At 37.3% G+C, this 20,403-nt stretch overlaps 1 long non-coding RNA gene across 2 annotated transcripts in view; it reads left to right on the top strand.

Moving 5' to 3' along the window:
- The window catches only part of LOC112826791 (uncharacterized), an 89,629-nt gene extending 70,525 nt beyond the window's left edge, over nucleotides 1-19,104 (top strand). For both annotated transcript variants that reach the window (XR_012378768.1, XR_003209041.2), the window contains one exon: nucleotides 18,859-19,104. This is a non-coding gene — a long non-coding RNA (uncharacterized lncRNA). The remainder of the gene's footprint in view (nucleotides 1-18,858) is intronic.
- Nucleotides 19,105-20,403: the final 1,299 nt, after the last annotated feature.

Genomic DNA, 20,403 nt, shown 5'->3' with positions numbered 1-20,403 from the left:
CAAAAATAAATAAGGGGACTACACCAAACTAAAAAACTTCTGCACGTCAAAAGAAATGATCAACAAAATGAAAAGGCAACCTATGCAATGGGAGAAAACACTTGTACATTCCTAGCAGTGGAATTGCTGAGTCAAAAGGTAAGTGCATATGTGGTTTTGTTAAAAACTGCCAATTTCTCTCCAGAGGGATATAACAATTTTCTTTACCACAAGCAGTATATGAGAGTGTTCCCCCAGCCTCTCCAACAGAATTTGTTGTCTTGCGTTCTTTTACCAGTCTGATAGATGAGAAATGATATCTTAATATTGTTTGTATTTCAATTTCTCTGATTTGAGTTAGATTGAATATTTTTCATGTTTGAGCATCATTTTCAAATTTTTTTAGTGAATTTTCTATTCACTCCTTAGTTATCTTTTAAAGACGTTAATACATAAAAAATGTCTTTGATATTTATTCACATATTTACCATTTCTAGTACTCATCGTTACCTTGTATGGGTCCAAGCTTCCATCTGGTAGCATTTTCTTTCAGCTTGAAGAACTACCTTTAACTTTTCCCTTAGTGAAGGTCTGCTGGTAACACATTTTTTCAGGTTTAGTTTTTCTAAAAAAGTCTACTTTGCCTTCATTTTTTGACAGATATTTTTGTTAGATATAGAAATCTAGGTTGTTCCCCTGCTTGGTCCCAGCTGGTGGTATTCAACCACTGAGTATGTAGAAGACCTCTGGGAAAGAGTTTTCAGGTGGGTGCTGTCCAGTATTGTGTCAGTACTTCCATTGAGTTTTTACCTGTCATGCTTACCCATACTTTGCTTTTTAAATTCTTATTATGGGTTTGTCTGCTTACTTTATCATTCTGCTATTTTTTAGGGATGACAATAGCCTCAGGTTTTTTCTCCCATATGAAAAGGTAGTTTGTTATATTCTGGAATTTTGTTCATTTAAGTTTGTGTACTTAATTCTGTGATGAGTTAAAAAGAATAAGAGGGGTGCCTGGGTGGCACAGTCCATTAAGCTTCCAACTTTTGGTTTTGGCACAGGTCTGATGTTGGGGTAATTGGATAGGGCCTTCCATCAGGATCTGTGCTCCTCATGGATTCTGCTTGGGATTCTCTCTCCCTCTCCCTTTGCCCGTGCTGCCCCCGCACCCCACCTTGAGCGCATGCTCTCTCTTTCTCTAAAATAAATAAATAAATAAATAAATAAATAAATAAATAAATAAATCTTAAAAGAAAAAGATTTAAGAATCTTTTAAGAAAAAGAAAAAGAATAAGAGGTTACAATTTTGTAGCTTGTGAGTGTGAGAGTAATGCTCTCCTGTGATCCTAACCTAATGGAGCAGAAGTTCCTGGCTTCCAATGACAATGTTTGTAGTTACTTTATTTAGGCCACTTGTACATACAGTCAATTTTTGCTCACTTCATAGCACTCATTAAGGCCCCTGTTCAGATATGATTGCCCCTTATTTTACGGTAGGTACTGTGAGCTTTTAGCAAGGAGATAGAAAGTGTAATTGTTAAACCTAGAAATAATTCAATCTATGGTTTTCTATTGGTAATCAAAGAGTGATTGACTTTTGTTTTCAATGCCTAGTATTGTCAAAGGGATTCAAGGAATATGATGGTTAAAGCTACTATATTAAATATTAGCAGAATATTTGTAGATCACAATGCTCTATAACCTCTAATAAATTGAAGCTTTTTTAAAAAGAGTATTTTTGTGAGAGAGAGAGAGAGAGAGAGTGGGCACATGCGCACATGCACACATGAGCGGGGGGGGGGGAGCAGGAGGGAGGCAGAGGGAGGAGCAGATTTCCTGCTGAGCAGGAAGCCTGATGTGCGGCTGGATCCCAGGACCCTGGGATCATGACCTGAGCCAAAGGCAGACACTGAACCGACTGAGTCACCCAGGTGCCCAATAAATTGAAGCTTTGTTTTTCTTTTGAATTTCTGTTGAGCTGTCACTCTTCTTGCACAGACATCTAGCAGTGCCCAAACACAGATCTCCACAAGAAAATGGAATTTGGGGAAACGGGTGCAGATTTCCAGTTTTCATCACTTTCTCTTCTCTCTCATATAAAAATGAAATAAAAGGGGGTGCCTGGGTGGCTCAGTCATTGGGCATCTGCCTTTGGCTCAGATCATGGTCCCAGGGTCCTGGGATTGAGCCCTGTGTTGGGCTCCGTGCTCTGCGGGAAGCCTGCTTCTCCCTCTCCACTCCCCCTGCTTGTGTTCCCTCTCTCGTTGTCTCTCTCTCTCTGTCAAATAAATAAATAAAATCTTTGATAAAAAATGAAATAAAAGATTTCATCAGTTTTGTCATTAAGGTTATGTCACCTCCACAAAAGTTTTAATGGTTAAGAAAAGTTTAGACCATAATTTTCAACTATTATTAGACACTGTGTTTATCTTCATTATTTTATTGTGTTAGATTTAAGATAACAATCATTTGGATGAATGGGCTAAATATTTCATTTCTAAGAGTGAATAACGTTTCTAACCCTTCTTTTGTTTCCTGAAAGAGTACCAATTCGAGATTATGCTACTTTTCATTTGAATAAATGTCAGATATTAGGAAATGAAATGGAATGCCTGGAATGCCTTTGCATTTAATTGTGTTACAGCTGATTTTAGAATAGCTAGATATTGTTATTGTTTCAAAAAATATTAGTGTGCTATAAATCAATATTCTTTCTATTATTCTTTCCAAGGTGGATATTCTAAATTTATTAGTTTTTATTTAGTGATTGACAATTCAATAGGATAAGTCTATTCATAACTAGCTTAGAAAAGCATTTGCATATTCTACTCTCTTGGTGTTTACAAACCATGTTAAATATTTTTATGCCTGGGTAGTATTTGTATGAGGTAAGTGTCTTCTGTCCAAGGCATACTTTTCCCATGTTTATTTTTTATCTGTTACTTAAAATGAAATGGAATAGGGGCCTCTGGCTGGCTCAGTCAGTAGAGCATAGGACTCTTGACCTCAGAGTCATGAGTTTAAGCCCCACATTGGGTGTGGAGCCTACTTAAAAAAATTGTAACTCTCTACAGTAAAGTCATATCAACAGTTTCAGAAATAAAATGGAACAAAATATAGAGGAGAAAGACACTTCTTTTCTCCCCCTTTTCCCTATTCCTACCTTTGCCCATAGAAAAAGAGTAGCCATCAACCACCAACACTTTGGCTTTTGTGGAAAGTCCTGGGTGTGTGTCAGGGATAGAATGAGGTGTGCAGTGAGAAACTACCTTCTCTGTCTCCTCCTTTACTAATCCCCCCATCACGTGCAAGGGTTTACCTGAGTTCTTTATCATCATTTCAGGTATACCATTACTGGATGGCAGGGCACTATAAGAGAGAGAAGATACAGAGTTAAACCACCAAAAAATGTCCTGTGCCTTGTGTGTGTTGCAGTTTTATTCTGCCTGGGCCAGGTGGGAAGGAAGATGTAGTCTGTGTGTCTTTCAACTTCTATCACCTGTTGAGTGCCTTTAGAAGTGCACTAAACTTTCCCCACTGAAAACTAGGTAAAGTAAAAGACAAAAATGCTTTCAGTTTACTTAGGGCTTTATCAGTTAATTTTTTATCTATACAATTGCTCTCCATAAGTTTCTAAGGAAAGGGGAACTCAAACCATTAATTCCACTCTAATTCTGAGGCAACCAAACTGAGAGAATGATTACCAAGTTCATATAGACTTCAGATGGCAGAAGTAGACATAAACCAAGGGTGCAGACTTCCAATCCTCCTGTTACTAGGTGATTCCACCTTTTCCCTTTGCAACCAGCAATTCGCTTTCCTGGGGGATTGTGGGTTTGAACTTCTAGGGGAGCCCAGTCCTCGAATGACATCTGTGTGTACTGTCCTAAAATTTTTCTAACTCCATTAGCAAAACCGCTCCAAGCAGACAGCTCTAGGTAAACGAGAAAAGCTGCATTGGATACACTGAGAAGAATGCAAAAAGAAATCAAAGGCAAAGTTAATTCCCAAGTACTCCTAATTTTTCAACTTGCACTTTTCTCTGTGGTACTTATTTATTTATTTATTCATTCATTTTTAAAGATTTATTTATTTATTTATTTATTTATTTATTTATTTATTTGAGAGAGAGAGAGAGAGAGAGAGAGAGGTGTATGAGTGAAGGTGGGGAAGGGGCAGAGACAGAGGGAGAGATCTCAAGCAAACTGCCTGTTGAGTGCGAAGCCAGACATAGGGCACCACACTGGGTTGGATCTCACCACTCTGAGACCATGACTTGAGGCGAAATCAAGAGTCAAATGTTTAACTGACTGGGCCACCCAGGTGCCCCGTGGTCTCTTTTTAGATCTTCACTTTGTTTTGCAGTTCAACTATCAATTCCTGTTTTGCCTATCCTGAAGTTAAACAATGGTCAATAGCCACACGTATGTTTAGTTTAATGTCTGTTCATTTATTTAGCACTTACTGAATCCTGACTATATACTAATCATTAGTATTTCGCCTAGGAGTTTAAAAAGAATTAAAAAGAATTTCCTGCCTTCAAGGAGAATGTAGTGTAGTAAACAAGACAGAAAAGTTGGCAGAGACCATGGTTTTTCTATTGATTATAAAATAATGATCACATGTATTAGATTCTTCCCGCCCTCCCACTGTCCTTTCCCATTGCTGTTTTACTCAAGAAAATGAAATTCCTGAGTAAATGCTCTTTAAGAAAATGCTCTTTTAGATACTTAAGTTCAGAATGGAATCTGCAAAGGTGCAGGGTTCTATTTACCCATGTCTTAAATTCAGAAAGGGTGGGGCTGTTCAGTTAGAGAGTTTCTCCAAACACTCTGTATCTTCTCTTAGAAAAAAGTTCATATTCATTTTTGTGACCCATTGTCCAGTATTATTTGGTAGACTAATGCATTTTTGCTACTGTGATGGTGTAGAGATTCTCAAAGCATAGATCATGGAAGACCGGGGCTCCCTAAGACCCATTTAGAAGTCTGTAAAGTCAAAACTATTTTTATAATTAAAGGAAAACACTCTCTACTTACCACACTTCTGACACCAAATACGTAGGTTTTTTTCCACATCAGCAACCAATTCTTTGACTCCCCGGACAACAAATGGGTGTCCACTGATTCAATTAATGCACAAGTTAAGGGCTCAGTCCCACAAGGCTTCTCCCACTTCAGATACAGTCACAAGCTCCTGACCTCCCACACTTCCCACTGACCAGACACAAACTAGGGTTTCCTGATCCTCTCCTCAGTTTCAATAATTTGCTAGAACAGCTCATAGAACTCAGAAATGGTTTACTTACTATTGCCACTTAATTATAAAGGACACAACTCAGGAATAGCCAAATGGAAGAGATACATAGCACAAGGTATGAAGCAGAACATGGAGTTCCTTTGTCCTCTCTGGGTAAACTATGCTCCCAGCACCTCAATGTGTACACCAACACAGAAGCTCTCTGAATCTCTTTGTTTTGAGTTTGTATGGAGGTTACATTACATAGACACGATTGATTAAACCACTGGCCATTAATGTTTAACTCAATCTCCAGCTCTTTTCCCTTTCCCAAAGTGAATTTATCTTCTGTTAAGTTTTGTATTATAAAACAATATAGTCATTTTTTTAGCATAAGAAAAGTTGGCATTAAAAAAACAACACTTAAAACAGACCAAGATGTCATGGTAAATAGTCAAGAAAAAAAAAAAAAAAAAAGGCTTAATTATGATGTCATCTTTAAAAAATGAAACTACATTCTAAAATTTGTATGGAACCACAAAAAACCCCAAATAGCCAAAGGATTCTTGAGAACAAAGAGTTAAGCTGGAAGCATCACAATCCCAGACTTCTACATATTACAAAGCTATAGTAATCAAAACAGTATGGTACCTGTACAATAATACACACAGATCCAAGGAACAGGATAGAGAGTCTAGAAATAAGCCCACACATATATGGTCAATTAAGCTTTGACAAAGGAGGCAAGAATATACAATGGGGAAATACAGTCTCTTCAACAAATGGTGCTGGGAAAACTAGACAGCTACATGCAAAAGAATGCAACTGGACCACTTTCTTTCACTATACATAAAAATAAACTAAAATGGATTAGACCCAAATTTTGAGACCTAGAACCATAAAAATCCTAAAAGAAAACATAGGCAGTGATTTCTCTGACATCGGCCATGGCGACATCTTCCATACACTAATATGTACATATATATACATGTATATGTATATAAATATACATACATGTGTATACACACACACACACACACACCAATATTCCAATATAATGGGATATTACTCAGCCATAAAAAATAATGAAATCTTGCCATTTGCAACAACATGGATGGATCTAAAGAATATCATGCTAAGTGAAATAAGTCAGAGAAAGACCAATATCATATGATCTCACTCATATGTGGAATTTAAGAAACAAAATAAATGTACAAAGAAAAAAAAAGAGACAAACCAAAAATCAGACTCTTAATTATACAGAACAATCTGGTGGCTACCAGAAGGGAGCTGGGTGGGGGTATGGGTGAAATAGGTGTTGGGAATTAAAGAGTACATTTGTCATGATGAGCACTGATTAATGCATAGAGCTGCTTGAATCACTATATTGTTCACCTGAAACTAATACAACACTGTATGTTAACTATGCTGGAATTGCAAAAAATATAGAATACCATGCATATAAGGATAAGCAAATTAATATTTATTTTGTGAAAAAAGTAGAAAGAGAAAATTGGAAAAGAGAAAAATTTATTAAAGTAATTCTGAACATAAGTTGAAATTACAAATATTATCTTTTGTTAATTTTCCATAAAAAAAAGGTGTGCATTACCATAATTATATATCTATGTTTTTTTAAAATCAGGGTCGCCTTTTTTTTCTTCTTAGGAGTATACTAATTTTATTATATTGTTTTAACTTAAGATTTTTTTAAAAGTCTATTGTAAACTTTTTTCTTTATTTATATGATAGATCCCAATTTGTATTTTAATTGAAATACTGACATAAATCATATATCATATAATCTTGTCATATTTTGTGATCATCTGCTTGGTTTTAGTTTTTCTATTTAAAAATATTACTCTTGTGTCAAAAAGAAAATAAGGATATAGAACTTTTATTATTTATTTATTTATTTATTTATTTATTTATTTATTTATTTAAAAGATTTTATTTATTTATTTGAGATAGAGAGCAAGAGCATGGGGAGGAGCAGAGGGAGAGGGACAAGCAGACTCCCCCGCTAAGCAGGGCTCGATCCCAGGACCCTGAGATCATGACCTGAGCTGAAATCAGGAGTCAGACACTAAACCGACTGAGCCACCTAGGCATCCCAGGACATGGAACTTTTAAAAGAAATTCTTTATATTTCAAAATGATGGTAATATTTCATTATGAAAATAGGACATACCCACTAATAGAAAATGTAAAAGATACAGGAAAGTAGGAAAAAAGCCACCAGAATGACTATTGACATTTCTAATATTTTCTTTCAGGTTTTTTCTATGCTCTATACATGTTATATATTTCAAAGCAAATGGCAGATAATATTTGTTCTCCTTTTTTCTCTTTAAAGTAAGAATAAAACTTTAAAAACCCTTAAATGGGGTCTTGCACATACTAAGCTACCTTCCCTGTCCTCTTTGTCAAAGAACAGTATGGCTTAGTCATGTTTATAATGATATTTTGATATTGTTTATAATGATATTTTGAACCTGTTTACATACATCATCTCATTCAATTTCCTCAAGAACACTCTGATACAACTGTTATTCCTATATCCATTTTATAGGCAAGAAAACCGAGGCTCTTAGAGATCTGGCAATTTGCCCTATGTCCTATTGATAGTAAGTGCCTAAGATTGGAACTCAGGTTTCATTTGAGTGCAAAGCCTCCAATTTTAACCCTGAACTTTATTGCCGGCTATGTCAAAGTGGTTGAGTAATATTTAAAGTGAAAAGAAAAACAGGTTAGATGGCTTAGTGGTCATCACAGTCACAGAGACCACCTTTTTAGATCTGCGCTCTTCTGGTTGAATGACTGATACATTCTCCTTTGGATGGGAAGGTCTGAGTTTATCTTACAGAGCTGTTGCTTTCTCCAAAGACTGTGGGAAAATTGAGAATGTTCTTGCTCCAAAAACCCAGGGAGTGCACTGGCCATAGCAGCTGTTTCTCTATGGGGAGACCAGAGAGGTGCACAGTGGCAGCCTGCACAAGAGTGCATGGTTGCTAGTCTGCGGGGGCACCCTGGCGCATACCTGCATCTACTGGTGGCTTCCTACGTTGTGACTGACCCAGGGAATGTCACTGTGATCAAGATAGCAGACCTCAAAGTCATGTTGGGGAAATATGATTGGGATGACAACAGGGATGAGAAGAACATCTAGAACCTGTGTATTTCTCCTGCCATTCTGCAGCCCAACTGTGACCTCATCTTGCTTGATGCTGAGTTTAGCATTCTGAAGCTCCTGGACAAGGCTTATGTCAGTCCCCTCATCTAGCTCATTTTCCTCAAGGCCACTTGGGACTTTGGCATCTCCTTCCAGGCACTGGCAGACTTGAAGAGCACTGGCTTCAAGAATGATACTGGTAGATTCATTGCTGTGCGAGGAGCATCATGGCATTCCAGTGAGTGTCATGGACAGCAGGCCAGCTGGGACACTACCTCCCTTTCTGACATTTGCGTCAGAGATGGGGTGTGTGTGTGTGCATGCACATGCGCATGCACATGCTGGTGTATGGTCTATCCGTCCATTCATACATCCAACTCTGTGTTGCATGAGGCAGTGTGGACCTGAAGTGTGATTCTGCCCGTGAATTTGGCTGTGCTGGGGAGAGGCTTCTGATTTCAGAGACAAAACTCACTGGAGGGTGGGCAGAGCTCAGTTTCTAGTAGTCCACTTCCTCCTTGACCGCTCAGACAACCGTTTGGAAGACACCAGGGCTCACAAATACTGAGTTCTTCAGAGACAGACCATATGAGTAACAAAGAAAATCTTCCCACTTCAACCAATCCAGTGGCCTTCTCCACCCTCCAGTGGTGTGAATGGCATGGTCAGCTCTGGTTGAGAGAAGGTTAACTGAGGAGATCTGGGTTTCATGAGGCCTATTCTGAGGTTCCTGTGAAGCCAAGTTCCAAAGATCTGCCTGCAAGACAGCTCAGGATAGTGGAGCTTCGATGAGGTGCGTGCTTTTGTGTACATTGCCACAGTATAGTGTGGTCCTCTTTCCTTCCAGTGCCCTATACACATATTACTAAAGCACGATTTGGTTTCTGACCTACAACAAAACAAAACAAAACAGAACACAGCTCCCCAAGCAAAGAAAACAAAACAAAACAACAACAACAACAACAAACCCTTGACTGGAGTGAGTGCTTGGTATTTACAGATGTTTGAATGCAGGGAAGAGAAACAAGGGAGGGAATCCAAATCTGTTGAATGAACACAAGGGGAAAAGTCCTCAGGAAGTTAGAGGGAGAAAGGTTTTCCGAAGGAAGGGGAACCGAGGTGCTGGGCTACAGATCTCACAGGCAGAAGGGAAGGAACAGGAAGACTGGAAAGTGATGGGACAAAAACGGAAGTAAAACATCTCAAGGCCTTTTGGGATCTTGTTCCTGGTAGTGTAATTAGTGCATGGTTTCCTCTGACGTGAAGAGGGGGAAAAGATATATAGAAGGCTTTCTAGGGACGGAGTGGATGGTAAAGAATCCCTACTGTAGATGCTGGGAACACAGGCGGAGTCTCTAACGAGTGTTGTCCAGTATCAAGTTCAACCGGCACTGAAGATGTATACAAAAAGCAGATGCATGATTTTGTCCTGTGGCTATTTCATCTACCTTGTCACTAGAGGCTAGCTGCCTTCGTCCCAGTGCATCACAGCCAACACAGTGTCTCTACTTATGAGACATGAAGAGGTAGAGCTCCCTTTAAATATAGTTAAAAACAAAAACAAAACCCTGATCATATAATTTGAGATTTTTAAGATCAGCCCTTGGTTGAATCTCTTTGCTTAATGTTTTCTGGAGGTCAAAAGGAACAGTTAACTATCTGCATTGACTGCAGAGAAACTTACTGCTCATTCTGAGTGTAGATTTTTAGGAGGGTGTTCCTGGCAACTGCTTGGGGTTGGCTTTTTCAAATTTAAATGGGAATCAGTATTCAGAACTGGTTTTGGTGGACCTGTGGGAAGATTCTTGAAAATAGGCCATTGGTCAAGATGAATCTACCTAGAAGTTTTAAAGCCGCCTTGGTATATTTAGAAGATCATAATTTTAGATTAAAAACATCTTAGCACTGTTTTTTTCACAAGCTAATTCATAGTGAAATTTGTAATATTTTTTCCCCTGAAACATCATTAAGATGTTTTATAAGCCCTCCTTAAAGAAATGTTTATGTAATACCTATGTTTTGACTTATTTCATAGAATGCCCAAGTAATGTTTCACAAAGAATGTTTTTCATGTACTTACTATTTTGAAAATCACTATAGTAGATGCTATTTTTAATGCCCTTCTCAATATGCTCCATTTTGAAACTTCCACTATTAACTATTTTTGGTATTATTTCCAATTTTATTGATTTTCTTTTAATATAAATCAATATCAAACCTTGATTTTTGAAGTGTTAAATTTCATATCTGTGTGTCCACCCAGAGTTGAATATGAGTATTGTATGTATTCTCTATCTTTAGTCTTCCAAGCCTAGAGTACTTGCAAGAATATTTTCGTGAGGGGCACCTGGGTGGCTCAGTTGGTTAAGCGACTGCCTTCGGCTCAGGTCATGATCCCGGACTCCCGGGATCGAGTCCCGCATCGGGCTCCCGGCTCAGCGGGGAGCCTGCTTCTCCCTCTGACCTTCTCCCCTCTCATGCTGTTTCTCTCTCTCTCTCTCTCTCAAATAAATAAAATAAAATCTTTAAAAAAAAAAAAAGAATATTTTCGTGAATGATTTAATTGATGGAAAACCTGGGTCTTAATAACACAGTATTGAATGGGCAAAAAAATAAACTTAATACATTTTGGACTGGTTACCAGTGCACTAAAAAAGTACAGAATCAAGAATGGGAATATAGGGCGCCTGGGTGGCTCAGTTGGTTAGGTGACTGCCTTCGGTTCAGGTCATGATCCTGGCGTCCCAGGATCGAGTCCCGCATCAGGCTCCCCGCTCAGCAGGGAGTCTGCTTCTGCTTCTGACCCTCTCTCCTCTTGTGTTCTCGCTCTCATTCTCAGATAAATAAATAAAATCTTTAAAAAAAAAAAGAATGGGAATATAACCATAATTTTTTTTGTTTTTACTTAAATTTATATCAACAGAGTGAAAATATGATAGCTCAGAATACCTAATAGTGTGGGTATATTTTCAGCATTTAAGAACTACTAGTTAAGTGAGCACTGTGAATTGTGTAAGACTGATGAATCACAGATCTGTACCCCTGAAACAAATAATACATTACATGTTAATTTAAAAAAAAAGAACTATTAGTTAAAATACATCAATAGGATGTTATATATAAATTGCATTTTTTGGAGATAATTTAAAAAATAAACAAATATCAGAGGTCTCATTTGATTACATAGAGAACAGTAAATAGAAGTTCTACTTTTCCCTCGGGGCCTTTGTCATGATTAAACAGGAATTGTTCATCCAGAGCTCCTGAAATAAGACATCCAATTAGGGTATATGCTAACTCATCTCGAAACTGATGGAGGAGTTGAAAGAGGTTAAATATGACCTAAGATTGTTGGAAAAGCTTCCAGGAATTCATTTTCAAAGCCGATAATGTAAACTGTTATAATTAACAGCACTATTCCCAGTGTAATTCCTTCAATATTTTGCAATTATGAGATTCTAAATAAGTATAAAATGCAATGTACAAGAATTATACTTGGCTAAACAGTGTTAGGTGATATAACTGAATGGGTTATTCTTTATTCTGTTTAACATTTTGAAGCCAACAAATATTTTGCTAAATAGATTCTCTGTAGAACCCATTTATTCTGCCTCAGGTTTATGATGTTAAATATGAATCAAAGTAGTTAACTTCTTAGGTACCCACTCAAAATTCTTCTCATTTAAACTATATATTATAAAGGAAGTTTTGAGCATTTCAATAATTCCTAGGAGAGTCACTTTCTAGTTAAGGTACAAGTAATTTATATTCTGAGTCAAATCATTTGGGGGAAATCCTTCCAGAAAGTTAAAGCCTAATCATGAACAGTGCTTTTAAGGCCTTAATTAGAGAAGTAGGCCTGCATTATTTAAATGTTTTCTAGATATATCTTGTATGCAAACCTATTTTTTAGGTATTCAAAGAAATTTTTAAAAAAATTAATGGAAACTTGGAGAACCTTGGAAATTATTTATAATTGAGTACAAATTGGCAAAATATGCCTTGCTTTGAGCCTCATTTATGAGTTTCTAACAGCCTTTGATGGCTAACCTGTGAAGTGTTGGTGTTAGTAGAATGAATCTTTGGGGCTGATACTACTTATCACTTCCTGTTGTTAGCTTAACCTTCAAGAAAAGGCTTTCAAACATCATGGTTTTGTTTTCTTATGCTTGTAAATTAGAAACATCATCAAACAGGCTAAATCAAAAATAAGATTTAAAAAAATATTTTCTAAACAGAACAGCTAATTTCACTGATTCATTAAAAAAAAATGGTGGCCATGCTTCTCTTTTCATTATTTGATCAACTTATCCAGATATATTATTCAGTACTCTCAGTCTTAAAGTTCTTGGAGCCTCTTTTTAGCTGCAAATATTTTATATTTTCTTGTATTTCTCAATCTGTGATTAATGGGCAAAGTGTGTATAAACAATTATTTTAAAATAAATTTAGCATGTGGGGGATTTTTAGAAAACTCAGGGATTTTCAAGTAACTGAGAGATTTGAAAAGAGCACTTTGGAAGTCAAACTTTGGACTCAGTTTGTAGTGAAGGAACTATAAGCTTTATAGTAAAGAGACAAAAATGGAAAACAAGAGAATCTTTATATAAAGAAGGATCAAATCAGTTCAAAAGTGATATTTCTTTTTTGAATTGAGTAACTCAATATTCATGAGATAGGTCTTCCTCAACTGCCCCGACCCTCTCACATATATCCTGCTAAAAAGCAGTGAACTCTATTACAATTAACTCCTTTTATGTATGTGTGAAATTAGTCAGGTCTGAAATGGACTCCAGGCCTCTGGGTCCATGCTTCTCTTCTATGGAATTACTGAGGGACTATGAACTATTGTGTCATGAAAGAAGAATATAAAGGCCAATTTATTAACATGTGTCTGCATATATCTTGTTATTACTTGCAAGTCTTAATGCTAACCCGTCACTTCAAGTTTTATAGGATGTAATCTAGTACATGTAAATAAAAGTCAGGGTTCTTGAAACAAAACCATAAAAGTAGCAGATTGCAATCAAAGAGCAGATGTTTTGTGACGTCAAGCTGAATATTTATGGTCTTCCTTCAAGCCAGTCACTGAAACTGACAACTTATCACAAATTATTTGACCATCTTAAGAGAACAGTTTCATTAGAAAGAGGCTAAAAACTTTGCTTTGCAAACAAACAGATTTTTATTCTTAAGAAAAGGAAAGAAACCCAATATGAGACAGAAGTAGAAAAATTCTGTAAATATATTCGAGTCTGATTAGTAGTGACTAGTGACCCATAACAACTAACTTAGACATCTCTTAATTAGATTCTGCTAAGTACTCCAATTTACCTGAAAGTTGAAAAAATTACTCTCAATGTGGTTCTTACTAATTTAAATTCTCAAAGTAAATTTAGTGATGAAATTTGGTCTAAAAATATGTTTAATGAACATCTTATTTGTTAGTTGGTCTAGGAAGTGTTCCCAGTTTATTCTGGCTCTTTTATAGCAAAGGCAGAAAGGAACTTGAAAATTTACTTTCTGTTAGACAAACACATCATTCTTGCTTTTTTTAATGAGGGAGAAGGAATACTACTACTCACTATGTTTCCCTTGTGTTAAGACATAGAAGTTCATAATTGAGTAGAATCATAAGTAAGTTCGCTTAAGCCTAAATGCTTAAGTGAAACTTGAACCCCCTATACAACATCCCTAACATGTTATTCTGTCTCTACTGAAGTGTTCCAGTAATAAAGTAGTCTGACCCACCTTTAGGTGGATCATTTTGTATCAACTTGTATCATTCACAAGTTCACTCACTTAACAAATTTTAATTGTCCACTGTATGACACACATAGTCCTAAGAAATGGAGCTACCATACTGAACCAAACAAAAGCAGTCCCTCTCCATTTGGAATGTATAGACTTTTTTTTTTTTTTAACATTATGTCAAATTCTACCTTTGCTAACATCGACCTTTTGCTATTAAGTTTTCATCATATCCACCTTCTATTCCTATAAGCTACACACTTAACCAGGCTCTTTTTAATTAACTGATCTATAAACTGATAATTTTTACATCAAGTCTGATTAGAAATAAGTTTTGAAGGTGAAAATTTGAGCTAACAGTGGTATAGGCTACTTGCAAAACATTTCAGCTAAAACAAGCATGATTTTGAGTCATTAAAACAGACGCACTGAAAGTTCTACCATTTTTCTTCCTCTGGTCCATGTTTCTGAGATTGTTTCATTAAAGCTCAGTGCATAAAACTGATTGACAAGTAAAGCAATGTAAATGCAAATGCCTGAATCCACAATAGGGCAGCCCCTTTCGAAGGGAATTGATGGCTCTGTAAATACAATACTAAATAAATACTTAGGTATTGAGAATCGCCTATTAAAAAAAAAACATTATTTGTCCCTAGAAATATTTTGTTGTTGTTTTATAGGTAGTTACCAAAATTATTTTTTAAAAAGGTTATAAAATAGACATTAATTATCTGCAGATTATATATGGGAAAGAATTCAACATATAATCTCATGCACTAGAAGACCAATTATTCTTTGAACCAAACCTTCTACCACCAACAATGGAATGCAGCCATATTTTCTTAATTGACTCATGAATATGTTAAAGGGACTAGAGTTATGATCTTTTGCATATTAATTCTGTTTTCCTACTTATTTAGAAAGATTAACTTTGACAAAGAAAGAACTTACATTGACTTATTTTTTTAATTTACAAAAAACATATTTTATGTCTCAATTTACAGTCTTCACAGTGTATCTTCACAGTGCATACAGAATAATTATTGATTTTATCATTTCAAAAAATGGTAGATGGGTTATTCCCGACCTGTTCTTTGTTTTGTATAAATGCAAAATCTCCTTTTCAATATTTCTAAATGTTACTTCTACCTTGTCAGGTAGATCCCTAAGTTGAACTACCTCTATACAGAATTTTCTTTGTCATTATTGTTTTCATCGTAAATGAAGGCATCCATTTTATTAGCATAATCCTCTATCAACATTCTGGTGCTAAATATGTCCTAGTTGATAAATATTGGCCAAAGGGATCATCTGAAAAAGAAGAGGAGGAGGAGAACGTTGTCTGGAATTGCTTCATTTCTGTTACAATGCCCATCTTCTTGTTTTCTGACTGGGAAGAGTCAGAGTAAGTCTAATAGCATTTGTCATCCTGGAAAAGAAGGGCAGCCTCAAATCATGAGGACTGTTTAGGTAGTAGTGGAAGAAAAAGCAGAAAGGAGAGAAAAGATTCAATGCCTGACCAGATCTAAGTGGGGCATTGAGTCAACCAAAGAATTCTTTGCTCTGTGATTACTCTTCATTCCCAAGTACAGTTGCCTTGGCCAGCTGTCAGAATTAAAGGAGTGTCCCCTGAGATATAGTCCTCCCCAGGTTGAATCACTGGGAAACTGGCTTGTTCCTGTATGAGGATCATATTTTTCCCCACTAGTGAGTGAGATGAGGAAATCATCTCTTACCACTGTGTGCTTCTCAACTTTTACTGTAGTCACAGGCATTCTTGAAAATCAGATAAAAGCCCTACTAGAAAAGTGTGTGTGCATACACACACAATTTTGAAAACAATCTGAAGGGGTTCATACGTTTTCTGACACCCAGCCATGATTCTCCTTGAGGCCAGGGATTCCAGGTTAAGAATCTCCTATACTAGAGAAGAGGAAAGTAGATTTTAACAGTGTATTCCCTGTGTCAGATATTATAATAAGCACTTTATATGCACTATTTTATAATAATCCTGTGAGTTAGTTTTATTGTCTCAATTTTTTAAATGAGCTGGTGAGCATTAGTGACTTGCTCACAGTTAAGCAACCTCTGACGGAAAACCTCAGAATACTAATTAGTCTGTTCATAGATACCTTATTGCTACATTCTTTTATTCTCCTCTTTCTGTTTTCCTTTTTGTGTAGCTCATATTCCAAACTGTGCTCCTGGCTCTCAGCTCCCTAGAGTATTATTTAATTTCCCCTTATCCTTACCCTGGCCAATACTTACTCATTTTCTTCCCACTGGAGGCTCCCATTATGCTCCATGCCTGGGATTTGGTGCCATGCTATCTCTCCTTTCACCAGCTGCCCAGAAGCAGAATCTTCTGACATACCTCCTCCATACTCTCTTCTACCCTACCCCCACTGATAGCCTGTACTGGTGTAGTCTCACATTTGTTCCTAAGCCAATACTAATTGAGGAAGGAAGTAGACCTTGGTGTAGTAAGCCTTAGAATTAAATTACTTTGATAAGATCTACTGATCTAGCCTCCAAGAGCTGGGCCCGTCCTAAGTGTCTATTTCTGCCAACTAGAAAAGGCCTCCAATGTTTTTAGGGTATGCCTTTGTGGGTCTCTGTACTTTTCATTTCATGGCATTCCCTTTGACAGCATGTGAGGACTTTTACTACCTTGGAAATTAAATAAAAGAGAATATCCCTTGAGACTTAAAATGTTAGGTAATAAGGCAGAACAGAGATAAGCAACATTGTGAGAAAGGTAAAGACTGGTTCCCATGTTAACAAGATTTGATTATAACTTGGTTGTCTACCAACACTTTAAAAAATAAAGACTGCATCTATCAAAATAACTGGGATGTGAGGGCGATCTGGCTGTGACATCTGTCACCCCACTGATCGCCAGGGTTGATTCAGCTGATCTGGCTGGCTAGGTGGGTGTCCCCTTCCTCCCTCACTGCTCCATGTGCGTCCCTCCCGAAGCTGCACGCTCGGTCGAAGAGGACGACCTTCCCCAATAGAGGAGAGGACCGTTCTTCGATCAAGGGTATATGAGTAGCTGCGCTCCCCTGCTAGAACCTCCAAACAAGCTCTCAAAATAAGAACTGACCAGTCATAGAAATATGGAAAAAGGAGAGTTGCAGAAGATACATTTTAGCAATGCTAATCCCATGATAGTCAAGGAAATGTACACTCCTATTTACCCTTTGAAACTCAAATGCTTCCTGCTCAAGAAAGGCATTCCTCTTATGAAGAGAGATGCAAGGAACTGTAGGCAATGAACATAGCATGTTCTGGATACATTCACAATGAAAGTATTTTTATGGGGACGTGAATGTGTTTTATGTTATCTTAGCCTAATGCAATTAAACAATTTATATATCAAATCACCCCTGTACTGAATCTATGCTTACCTAGTTACCGTCTAATTATGATTTGATTTTCCATTTAGTTCTTTCTATGGGCAAACATTAATTGCTCATATAGATGATAAATATTTGGTGTCTATGACAGTGATTTCTCAAGATGACTTAATAAAGTGGTCTTTGAACATTATTTGATTTGTCTTAAAGCCAGACTGCAGTTGAACACTTGCTAAAGCAAGTTGTCTGCTTGTGTGGCAGTTAGATTTCTCATTGAAGATATACAAGTCAGGATTTACATGTCTTCCCTGGGCTTGGGTGAATATTAGTTAGAGTCTTTCAGTTTCTCATCACTTGTTTCTCTGACCACCATCAAAAAGGTGAGTTTGAACATTCATTGCTGGGGGCAGCTCCTCTGAAGTGACTTATCAATCTGGGGTGGTCCCTAGGAAGGTCTTACCCAGTACCAGGCAGCCCTCCCTTTATGGTACTGCAACAAATTTCATCTTTCTGAATAGATCTTTACAGTGTCTGCTCTGGAAAAGGACTGGGTTTCTCTTTGCCCCCAACTCTTTAGTCAGAGTAGCTCGCTGGCTAATTATGTATCCAGTCCCTTGCTCTCTGACAAACTCTAGCCATTTGGATGGTGTGCAGATGCCTAGAAACAAAGCTTTGGCTTGACTGTGAATTGATGATAAACCTGCTGAGTGCCTGGCTCATGGACTGTGTGATAGCCTGTTCCTGTCCCCTTGGACTCTTGGCTGAGGTCTTCTAATACAGAGAAAAAACTGCAAATGATTCCTCCTGGCCACCTAGTGTTTGACAACCATCTGGATCTGCCCCTTTGGTGTCCAATGTTACTAGAAAGGTGAGCAGGCACTGATAGTGATCTGGTTTATGCCTGAAAGTTTCTGTATCTGTTGAAAACTCTCCTTAGACTGTCCTCACCAAACTAGAGCCTAGGGTTAAATGAGTTTTCCCAACACCATCTTCTGCTCAGTGCCAGTGTCTTTTCCTTTCTAATGGTGGGACGGCAGAGAGTCTTAAATGTCAGGCTTAGAAATAAGTAGAGACTTAAGTTGTGTCATGTCAGCAGATGAGACTGAGCCCTCCAAAGATGAATAGATAGGAAAGGCAAAATGAAAAGAAAAGAGGACATTTTCCGATGGGGGCCAGGTAGACTAAAACAGAGGTCTGACTCCTGCTTATTTTTGTAAGTAAAGTTTATGTAGAACATAGCCACACTCATTCATTTATGAATTTTATCTGTTGACTTGGCTTACCACAGGAGGGTTGAGTAGTTGTGACAGAGACCAGATTATGCAAAGCCTAAAATATTTACTATCTTGTCCCTTACAGAACAAGTTTGCAGACTCCTCATCTACATGATGATTACAGAGACCTGGACAAATTAAAGGATTAGCAGTAAGAATGAAAGTTATGAAGGATATTGAAGAACTTTTACTGCAAGTTCCTGATAAATGCCTAAGAAGTTTTTAATGCACAAGTCTACCTCAGATGTTACATTAAACTTGAGTAGGTTTGCCACTGTGAGCGACAGGTATGATACCACCCTTTCACCCCAAAAAGTAAAAGAAAAAAGAAAAGAAGAACCTATTCTGATGTTCTGATTTGTTACAAGATAATAACTTACTATCTTTGAAAAATGGCCATGCTTCACCCGAAGCTTTATGATTTTGGAGAAGAAACAAGGTACCCAGTGAACTTAACGGCAGGGAAAGTGGAATAATTCCAGATGGTGTAGACAGAGGAAATGTTTTATGCATTTGTTGAAGTACAGCTTCAACCAATATGGAAAAACTACAGAATTCTGGGAAAATAAGAGCAATGGACATGTTTGAATTCACAAGAGCAAAAAATAAATCTCTATCTCTCTAGAAAGATAAAGAGATAATTAGTCATGTGGAAAGAAAGAAAGAAAGAAAAAAGAAAAGAAAAGAATTCCATTATGTTAAATGAAATTCTTCTCTATGAAATACAATCTATTTCTCCTTTTGCTGTTACCTTTCCCCTATTAATTCATTAACAAGCAATGTCTCAGGGGAGAAATTATATTGAATATAGAGGACAAAATGTCAATATCTTGGCTTCTGAGTTCCAAGATAGGCTCTTGAGACTCATAACAGAGACATATTCTTGAACGTCAGGGCTTTTGACCTGTAAGGGTCAGAATATTGTATTTCTAAAAGGCTAAGACTGGAAGTCATCTAGTCGGTTCTATAACTAATAGTTTGGAAATATAATAGGAATTTATCCCTGGACATTAGGTAATGGGTGTCCAAAACGGGGAAGTATTGGAGAGGATGTGCACTTTATTTTAGAAGCTTGTGTTGAGAAGGTATCACTCCCCTAAGACAACCTAAGACTCCCCTAAGAACTGAGCTATAAGTGGGTACAGCTCTAGAACCTCAACTATGTTTGGGGCAGGGAGGTGCAGTATGCAGAAGGTACCTATGTCTTGTGTTTCAGAGAGTAGTGGGGAGTGGGTGAGCCTTGTAGAGAAGCCCTGTGTCCTGCATGGTCCCTAAGATGTCAACTCAGTATGGCACAGAAGTTACCTAGGTAGAAGGGTTTCAGGTGGCTCCACAGAGTTTTAGGAGAGTGGTCAGTTGTTTTCCATATCCCTCAAATAAGGTATGGATATAGCTGAGAGTCAAATGGAGAAGCAAAAGTCCTTGCTATTGTAAAGAGGAGGATGTAGAAGATATAGAGATGGTTTAATGAAAGAAGACTATTATTTTTTCAGAGGTACAGGTCTGTGATTCATCGGTCTTACACAATTCACAGTGCTCACCATAGCACGTACCCTCCCAAATAATACATTATGTGTTAAAAAAAGAAGAAGAAGAAGAAGAAGAAGAAGAAGAAGAAGAAGAAGAAGAA

This window comes from Callorhinus ursinus, unplaced genomic scaffold (assembly GCF_003265705.2).
Source record: "Callorhinus ursinus isolate GAN/ISIS: 27379988/994484 unplaced genomic scaffold, GSC_fseal_2.0 scaffold7, whole genome shotgun sequence".
NCBI lineage: Eukaryota > Metazoa > Chordata > Mammalia > Carnivora > Otariidae > Callorhinus > Callorhinus ursinus.
Note: the sequence above shows the minus strand (reverse complement) of the source record. Positions and strands in the feature narration are given on the sequence as shown.